Below are 10,381 nucleotides of genomic sequence, written 5' to 3'. Positions count from 1 at the left end.
CTGGGACGTGAAAATGTAGCATGGACAAAACTGAGAATCACCGTACCTAAATTAAAAAATAACAAATTATATATATATTAGATAAAGATTTAAAAAGTCCTTCATTGAAAGAAAACTGCATTTATTATTTAGCTATTAACTCAGAATAGGCAACAGTGTGGACAGGATAAAGGAACATTCAAGAAACAGTGCCAAATTTTGGATTTTTTAAAAAGTATTAAATAGGTAGACCTGAATATTACATATGTGGAATTATTATTTTTATAATAAACATTAAGGAAGTCTCGAGGAACACAATGCTTGAGGAGAGGAGGGCATTTTTCTCTATGAAGGCAGCTCTCTTCGTGCCAGGTGGACCAATAGTATCACTGCAATAGAGCAGGAGGTACAGATTGTTAGTCTTTGGAGAGGAGAGTTCCATTTGGCGAAGTCTAACAGCCACTAGCACCAGATCTGTGTATAGAAGTGAAATATACACTAATTGTAACTTGGGCACTGGATTCCAAAGATATGAAAAACAATGATTCGTTTTATTTGAATACACATTGAGATGAGAATATTTTGGAAAAATTTAAATCTCATGGTTTACAATGTCTATGATATTTGCATATAACAGGTAAGCAAAATTACTTTCAGGGAATAATTGCTATCTTGGAGGTATTGTGAATTAAGGCACTCATGGATATTTCTCGGGCACCCCTTAAAATGTTCATTTTTCTAGAAAGGAAGAGAAAAATGGATCCTCAAAATGACTGGCATGGAGGGAAATTTCCAAAAGCGAGCTTTAGATCCAGAGCTTTAGTATTTCAATATCTGTTCTAATTATCGAACCATCAAATTTGAATTATGTCTATTGACTGATAGGAATGTGTATAGACACATGTTTAGGATTCAAGTAACACAGCAGGTCCGGCATTTGCCTTCCAGTCAGCCCGCATAGTGTCAGCCCCCAGCACCCAATACAGTACTCCCAACCCCCCCAGAGTGCTCCCTGAGCTGAGAGGCAGGAGTAAGCCACAAGTAGCAGTGTGTGTCCCAAAGCCAGCAAATAAATAAACCTAGACAAAAAAAGATGTTTAAAATGTTTAAAATAAGTTTCACTTTTTATCATTGAATCTCTTTAACGAGGTACAGTATCCTTTCATCATTCAGCGATGTCATAAAGTGTGGTTTGTTTTCAATATCATAGTTGGTGCTACAATATTGTTTTCATTTATTTATTTTCAGTTTATTTGTTGGGTTGCCCAAAAAGTGCTCAGAGGACAGAGGACCAGGGACGTTTCAGTCACATGTTGGAATGCTTGGGCCTCCATGTGCGCTCTCCCTCCCTCTCCCTCTCCCTCTCCCTCTCCCTCTCCCTCTCCCTCTCCCCCCCCCCTCTCTCTCTCCATCTATTTCTCTGTCGTACTCTATCTCTCAGACCTGTGATGACCAGAGCTGCATTGGCGATGCAGGGGCGAGGGGGGGGGGGCAGGCGAGGTTTGGGCATATGCCTGAGATCCAATCCAGGTCCCATGCATGCAGAGTTTGTGCTCAATCCAGTATTTCCGTCATGACCCTCATTTATTTAATAAATGTCTTCTGGAGGCTTGGAGTATTGCTAGTTCTACTGATAGAATGGGAAACAATGCTTTTTCCCTGTCCCCCACTAAGATAAAAAAATCTTATTGGATCACCAGGAGATAGACCCTTATAAAGCTGCTCATGATTAGATTTCAGTCATACCGTATTCCAACACCTATCCCTCCACCAGTGTACATTTTCCAGCACTGGTGTCCCCAGGTTCCTTCCTATCACCCCGCACCCACCCATGGCTGCCTCTATGGCAGGCACTTTTCTCTGTCTCCGTGTCGCTGTTTCTGTCTCTGTCTCTCTCTGTCTGTCTATCTCTCTGTCTCTCCGTTTTGCCATTGTGGCTTTCAATATAGATACTGAAAGGTTGTCATGTATATCCCCTTACCAACTGTTTTTTGGTTGTTGCTTTTTTTGGTGGGGGGGCGGGTGGCCTTACACCCAGAGATGCTCAAGTGTTAGTCCTGGCTCTGTACTCAGGAATCATTCCTGGAGGCGCTTAGGGGGCCATATGGGACGCCAGGGATTGAACCCGGGTCAGCCGCATGCATGGCAAATGCCCTTCACTATACTATCGCTCTGCATCCCCACCCCAGTTTACCCACTTTTAATACTCAATTCTTGTGCAGTGTGATCATTTCCAACTACTATTGTCATACTGGTTCCTTTTCTATCTCACCTACCCTCCGTCCCCCACACACTTGTGGTAGATTTCAACCATGGACTGTCCTCCTAGCCCTTGTTTTCCCACGTCTTGGATATTAATCTTTTACTATATCTATTTTTTATATCTCACAAATAAATGTTGTCATTCTATATCTGTCCTTCTCCTTCTGACTCATTTCACTCAGCATGATACTCTCCATGTCCATCCATTTATAAATAGTGCTCTTTATAAAGCTACTAAGTTTCAATATAGATGGTGAAAAAGTAGACCATAAAGAAAGTGTGTGTGTGTGCGTGTGTGTGTTTGTGTAAGTAAGTTCTTCATCTTTGTAAATTCAACAGTTTAATGGTCCTAAATAGAAGAGTCGTCTCACGATTTGGCTATGGGTTTTAAATAATAGCAACAGGGCTGGAGAGACAGGTTAAAGTGTTTGCCTTGCATGTGACTTAGGTCCAGTCACTGACACCACACAGTTCTCCTGAGCACTTCCAGGACTGATCCCTGAGCACAGAGCGAGGATGAAGTTCTGAGCATTGAGTGTGTAACCCAATGCTCATGTGTGCAATCAGCAACAACCGCTTCCCTCAAATATTAGCAAGAAATCAAAGTTTAGTTTTTCCCCCCACTACTTGTGATAAAGAAAAATACAGAAATTCATATTTTTTTCCTTCAAGTGTACAGGAAAGATGGAAAAAAATCTAATAGCATCTTATTTATGATACATACTCTCTTTTAGCCTTTCAGCGACTTTTAGGTACCAAGAAATTTAATAATAGAAATGTAAAAGAGACATTGATTTATGCCCCTAACATAGTTTAAAATTGCTGACTTTAAGAAGTTAAATTTATTTCAGCATATTACATAGTTTTTGAATCAATATATTTGAGTCTTTTAGGAAAAAGTTAAACATAGATCTTATGTTAGTTTACTATTGCTCCTGTAGCAAATTACCACAAAATAAGCAACTCAAAAAAACTCTCCTCCCCCTGTATCCCTCTTTCCCTTTTTTTCTCTGTCTCTGTCTTTGTCTGTCTGTCTCTTTCTCTGTCTCTGTCTCTCGCCCTCTCTCCTAAATTGTTGATAGAGTTTACCTCCTTAGGGACTGTTAACTGAGGGCTGTTTTCAGTTTCTCGACATTATCTGCATTCCTTGAGTTGTAGCCTTTCCCTTCAACCTGAAATTCAATGGTGGGTTGAGACTCTCTCAATCTTCTGTTTTCTTTAACGTTTATCCCCCCTTTGTTTTATCTCTCTCCCTATTAAATCCAGAATAATCTCTCCATTGAAATATCCATAACCTTAATCACTTTCGCAAAGCCCCTTTTCACAGGTACTAGGGATTCCCTTTTAGAAGTCATTATTCTTTATCCATGATCTCAACTGTAGCCATGTAGGGTGTCACTGTTTAGTACCAGTACTCTTAGTTCTTCAGGTTGCATAACAGCAGTATTAACAGAGAGCCTGGACTCCGAGCCAAGCTGTTTTCACTTGGGGCACCCCAGAGTGGGACGGGTGAGAGCCCTCCTCACCCCAAGGGACCCAGCCCTGGCAGCCGACCTCCACTACCCAACTGCTGCCACACTTCAGGCCACTTTCCAGGCGCTCCAGCCGAGCCTCATGCATGAATGAAATCCCATGGAACCCAGATAATGCTAATGTGGAAATTTGTAACCTTGGACTCTGGACTCAACTGCCCAAAAGCAGAGATCCTCTGCCTGCTATCCCCCTATCTCAGGTGACCCAGGGATCACACCCATAAGCCACACCCTGCCACACCCTGCAGGAACCTCATCAACACCCTCCAGATCTCAAAGGCTGCTCCTCCCAGACAGGTGTATAAAATGAGGCCCCCATAGCCATGCCACTGGACTCTGCGCAGCCTGTTTTCACTCAGGGCACCCCAGATGGGGGGCGGGTGAGAACCCCCAAGGGACCCAGCCCAGGTAGCCAACCTCCACTACCCAACCGCCCCCATGCTCCAGGCTGCTTTCCAGACAAAGAGGCTGCATGACACATTAAAAGACACTTTATACCCATTTTCCATATGTTGCAACAATGTTGCAATTTTACCGGAGAGTCAGAGGCATACTCACAGAAGAAATATACATTTTTGGGGGAGGATCACAGGACTGACTGCCTCTGGAGGTTTTGTGTTATGGTCTGCCAGAGAGAGCATCCTGTTCAACCTCCTTTTATTTATTAAATTAACATACAAACCAATCATATTCAGCCACATAGGCGAATATACAAATCAACCAATGGAAACAGTAACCGCCATTTAAAGTTACAGTAACCAAAACATAAACCGTTTACATCCAGGCCTAGCTAGGCCTGAGATTATGGGATGTTGTATACCAACATCCATAATTACCACACCATATTTGATGGAGTTCAGACACTAGGCAACAAATCATAGAGAGTAATATATATATACATATATATACATATATATGTATATATATAATATTGGAGAGCCTGGCAAGCTACCGAAAGTATCGCACCTACATGGGCAGCGCCTGGCAAGCTACCTGTGGCATATTCGATATGCCAAAAACAGTAACAATAGGTTTCATTCCCTTGGCACTGAAAGAGCCTCCAATCATCAGGAAAGATGAGTAAGGAGAGGCTGCTAAAATTTCAGGGCTGGTAGGAATAGAGATATTACTGGTGCCCACTCAATTAAATTGATGAACAATGGGATGACAGTGATACAGTGATTAATAGAGAGATTTTATTATATGTATAAAGTGCTCCAGACACAGATATACACCCCTTCTCTGTACTTAGTCATTTAGACCCCAGAAGTGCCTTAGGTGACAAGAACTATTATTGTTCTCCTTTACACATAACAGAAATTGGCACAGATTGAAGAAGGAATTTATTTAACTTCTCACAGGTACTAAGTGGTGAAATGAAGATTTGAACAGTTCATTTACTTCTAGAGCCAGTGTGTGCTCTAAACTACAGAACTACAAGTAGGTAAAAAATTCTGATCATTAAAGTTTAACTAAACATGTTTTAATGATACAATGGCTATGAATTCATTGATCAGCCTAGCAGCATGATGCCTGAATTAAAATCTTAACTTATCAATGACTGGATGACCCTGGAAAAGCTACTTAATATCTCTGGGTCTGTATTAGCAGTGAAATTCATAGTTACACTTGAACATTAAATGAAATGCTATATATAAAGAGCAGTGCCTCAACATAGTAAGTTGTTGCTCACATTATTACAGGTAAAATGTGAATTTTTAAAAACAGTTGTTCTTAATTTGTTGTCAAAAAAATTTCTTTTTTATTTTTTTAATCTTTTTGGATCACACCTGGTGATGCACAGGGGTTACTCCTGGCTCTGCACTCAGGAATTACTCCTGGTATTTGCTCAGGGGACCATATGGGATGCTGGGAATTGAACCCAGGTCGGCTGACTGCAGGGCAAATGCCCTACCCGCTGTGCTATGGCTCCAGCCCCAAGAAATATCTTCTTAAGGTAAATTCAGTCTGAGATCACTGTCACTGTCACTGTCATCCCATTGCTCATCGATTTGCTTGAGCAGGCACCAGTAACGTCTTATTGTTACTGTTCTTGGCATATTGAATACACCACCAGTAGCTTGTCAGGCTCTGCCGTGTGGGTGTGATACTCTCAGTAGCTTGCCAGGCTCTCCGAGAGGGGTGGAGGAATCGAACATGGGTTGGCCGCGTGCAAGACAAACGCCCTACCCCTGTGCTATTGCTCCAGCCCAGTCTGAGATAAAAGCTGAAAAATTAAAATTTTTCTTTTAATATCTTACAATATTGGAGGGGTAGCATAGCATAGAATTATTTGCTGCAATCTATTAGAATCTTTTGCACTTGTGAGATGTCTGATAAAAATTATTCCCTTTTCATCTCTGATTCAGTGCATTTGGGTATTTATTTTTTTTCCTTGTGGGTCTAGCGAAGGCTTTTTTGATCTTGTTCATTCCTTTTAAAAACTAGCTCATTTGAAAACTTAATCTTTGTATTGTTTTCTTGATTTATATATCATTGATTTTACTCTAATTTTAATTATTTTCTTCATTAAACTTACTTTGGAATTAATTTATTGTTGTTTATTATTTGTTACTTTGTGAGGCTAGATCATTGATTTGAGATTTTTCATCTTTCCTGATGTAGGCCTGTATTCCTATAAAATTCACCATAGAACTGATTTTGCTGTGTCAATTCATTTTGATAGTTTGCGTTTTCAGTCTTATTGATTCCAAATAATCTTTTGAATTTTTCTTTGATTTCCTCTTTGATCCAATTGTTATTTGAATATATATATATATATATATATATATTTTCTTTTAACAGTTTCCAATGTTGGTGGTTTCCTCCACTTTCTTTTTATGGTTAAATTTTACTCTAATTTTACCGTTATGGTATTATGCTCTGAGGAAATACTTGATTATGATTTATATTCTTTAAGTTATGAATATTCAAATTGTGCCGCAGCATGTGCTGAATCCTAGCGAATGTTCTCTGTTCATTGGAGAAGAGGACATATTTGGCTTTTAAATGTGGCTTTTTACATATATCTACTAATCTCCGTTCTACCAATTCCTTAGTAGGGCTCATGTTTTGTGGATTGATAACACATCGGGCAGGGCATTTGCCTTGCACGCGGCAGACCCAGGTTTGATTCCTCCACCCCTCTCGGAGAGCCCGGTCTACCGAGAGTATGCCGCCCGCATGGCAGAGCCTGGCAAGCTACCCATGGCATATTCGATATGCCAAAAACAATAACAAGAAGTCTTACAATGGAGACGCTACTGGTGCCTGCTTGAGCAAATTGATGAACAAAGGGAGGACAGTGACAGTGACAGTTTCGTCTTATTGACCTGTCCAATGATGAAAGTCGGTGCTAAATAATCCTACTACCATCATGTTGCTATTAATATTTCTGTTCAGGTTGATTAGAAATTGCTTTATGAACTTTGTTCCCCCTTCATTTGGTACACATATATTGATAACAGGTAAATCCTCTTGATCTGTTGATCCCTTGTTTTCTTTTTTCCAATTTTTATTTTTTTAACTTTTATTTTATTGAATCACCGTGACAAAAGTTGCAAAGCTTTCAGGTTTAAGTCTCAGTCATATAATGATCAAACCCCCATCCCTTCACCAGTGCACATGTTCCTCCACCAAGAACCCCAATATACTCCCCTCCCACACCCACCCCGCCACCTGAGTGGCTAATGATCTTCACTTTATTCTCTCTATACTTTGAATACATTCGACATTTCAACAGAGAACTTACTATTATTATTTGGAATTTTCCCCCAACAATCAAAGCTGCTGAAAAGGCATCATTTGATAATTTGTTTTCCATTGATGAGAATGAGGATTATATGAGCTTGGTTTTGGATTTCTGTTATTTTAGCTTAGTTCACAGTTTAGATGCATTTCTATAAGGAGCCACAGGGAGCCAAAATGGTAGTAGACCTCCTGGATTATAGTATTTAAGGAGCAGAGGGGCCGTGTCGTGCTCGGCTGCTCCGGATCTCATCTGGGCAGAGAGTGTGCCAGTAACACCTCCATCCCATGATCTCTAGCTCACTACGTCACTGCAAGCTCATACCTCTGGGTTGTGGGTTCTAGAAGATGGCGGACGCCACATGGACGTTGCTGCTGCCACTGCCAGGGTTGCTATCTTCCCCTTAGAAAGAAAATGTTGAGAGAGAAAATCCTTCCCCCTTCCTGGGTGGCATGGGGTTGTAGCTCAGTTCACAATCTAGATGCATTTCTATAAGGAGCCATGGGGTGCCAAAATGGGTTAGTAGACCTCCGGGATCATAGTCTTTAAGGAGCCTTGATCTGTTGATCCCTTAACCAGTACACAATGTTCATCCTTTTTTCTTATTACTTTCTTTATCTTGAAGGCTGTTTGATTTGATACCAATACGGCTGTGTCTGCACTTTTTAAAAGTTTACTTGTAGTTTGTATGATTATTTTCCATCCTTTTACTTGAACCTATTTTTATCACACAAATTCAAGTGTGGTTTAGGTTTGTTTTGTTTTTTGTAAGTAACCAAATGTTGCTTACCTTCATTTGGATTTTGTTCACTGATTCATGCATCAACTTTATGATTTTTGGTAGAACAGTTTAGTTCATTGACATTCATGAAGATTATTGATGTGAAGAAATTTGCTGTCATTTTTATCTGTGAATTTAGGTCAATTTTGTTGCTAGTTTCATTAGATAAATCTTAAGTGAATTTGTCATTTCCCTTGTACACGAGACTTTGTTTCTCTTTTGCCATTTTAGAACTCTCTCTCTCTCTCTCCCTCTGTATGTGTAGCTCTTGATTTTGTCATTTTGGCTGGCTGCAGTTTGTCACAGTGATGTTCCATTTGTGTTTATTGTTCATTTTATTTTGTACTTTTTTTCCTTTTACTTAAATGTAGAAGCATTGTTGAATGAAAGAATTCAGAAAATTACCCAAAACGTGTACAATTTGAACTATGTTTTAAAAGAGTATTTTAGGCAACTTTCAGGTAATATAGGCTTTTATAATTTTAGAAGAAACATGATTTCTGACTGAAAGCAAATACTCAAGTTAGATTGCCAACTCTGAATTCTGACTAAACTCCACTATTCTTTGAAAAATAGGAATGATAATAGCAATTATCTTATAGGGTTTATCAATCCAAATGAATTGTTTAAAAAACGTTATAGTGTCTGCCTCATAATAAAACATTTTCTAGGTGTTTAATAATGATAAAACACAATTTTGTCGCTTTTGGTGATAGCTAATGTAATTATTATATAACAAAATAATATATACCTAGTGTTTTATAATTGTCATGTTGAGATAGAGATTTTTAATATTTTTATCATTGCTATATCTTACATTAAAAATGACTACATTCATTACACAACCAACACAATACTTGTGTTTGATTTCTCTCATGAGTAAATTGCATATTCTTTCTTTATATTATTTTTTATGTTACTACTTCCATAATATAAGAAATGACCACAAGCTATGACTTAAAATAACATTACTGGATATCCTACAATTCTAGGTCAGGATTCCAGCACTGATCTCATCAGACTAAGATAAAGTTGTCAACAGGTTTGCATTCTTTTCTGGAGTCTGGTTAAAGTCCATTTTCCTGCTTTTTCATCTAAAGAGTGTCCACATTCCTTGACTTGTGGCTGACTTCTCTATCTCTAAGGCCAGCAATGTTGTATTCATCTAATATTCTTACAGTCATATCATTTTCTCTGACAATAACCAGGAAATGTCTATTACTTTAAAGGATTCTATGATAACTTTATATTCACCCGAATAATTTCAGTCTCCCATATCATGGTCTTTTATTTAATTGCATATGTAAAGTTGTAATAATAATTCAATTATTATTTATACACAGATTCTAGAGGGTGGGCATAGGCATCCTTTTGGGGGAACCGTTATTCTGACTATTTGCACTGCAAATGAATCACTGCTAAGAGGTGAATAGGTTATATCTTCTGTAGCTAAATTGTGAACAAGTGTGTATGTGCCTTTATTTCTATTCCTCTCGTGACTTGTGAGACCCAAATATACTTTGCAGAGTGCTAAGATAATACAGGACTCAATAGTCAATGGCATTGTTTTCAATTACTTTATTTCTAGTAAGGTGGGGAGAATAAACTCATTTCACATTTTCTATGGTTTAAGCTACAAACTTCAGATACATTAATCCCATTTCATTTCAACAATAACCTTTAAGGTATGGTAAGTATTCTAAAGATAACCCTCAGTAAGCCACACAATACGGTTTTAATGCCTTTGGCGTCGAGCTAGTTCTAGTGAATCTATGAATGGAGTAATGGATAATAGTAGGATATCCTTTCTGGGATTCAGTTATAGAAGATTGCGACTTCCTTCTTATTTATACTTTCTCTCTTTCCCCTATCTAGCTAGTTTTAATTTTTTTTTTTATTAGTGAATCACCGTGAGTTACAGTTGCAGACTTACAAACTTTTGTGCTTGCGTTTCAGTCATACATGATCAAGAGTCTAGCCAGTTTTAATGAAGGAAATTGCAGCCTGGTATATTGTCCTATATAGAAGTTAACTCATTAAGGAACTGATGGAAATATCTGGTCACTGAAAATAGGAATC

This window comes from Sorex araneus, chromosome 2, assembly GCF_027595985.1.
Source record: "Sorex araneus isolate mSorAra2 chromosome 2, mSorAra2.pri, whole genome shotgun sequence".
Lineage (NCBI taxonomy): Eukaryota > Metazoa > Chordata > Mammalia > Eulipotyphla > Soricidae > Sorex > Sorex araneus.
This window is presented reverse-complemented; position numbering follows the sequence as displayed.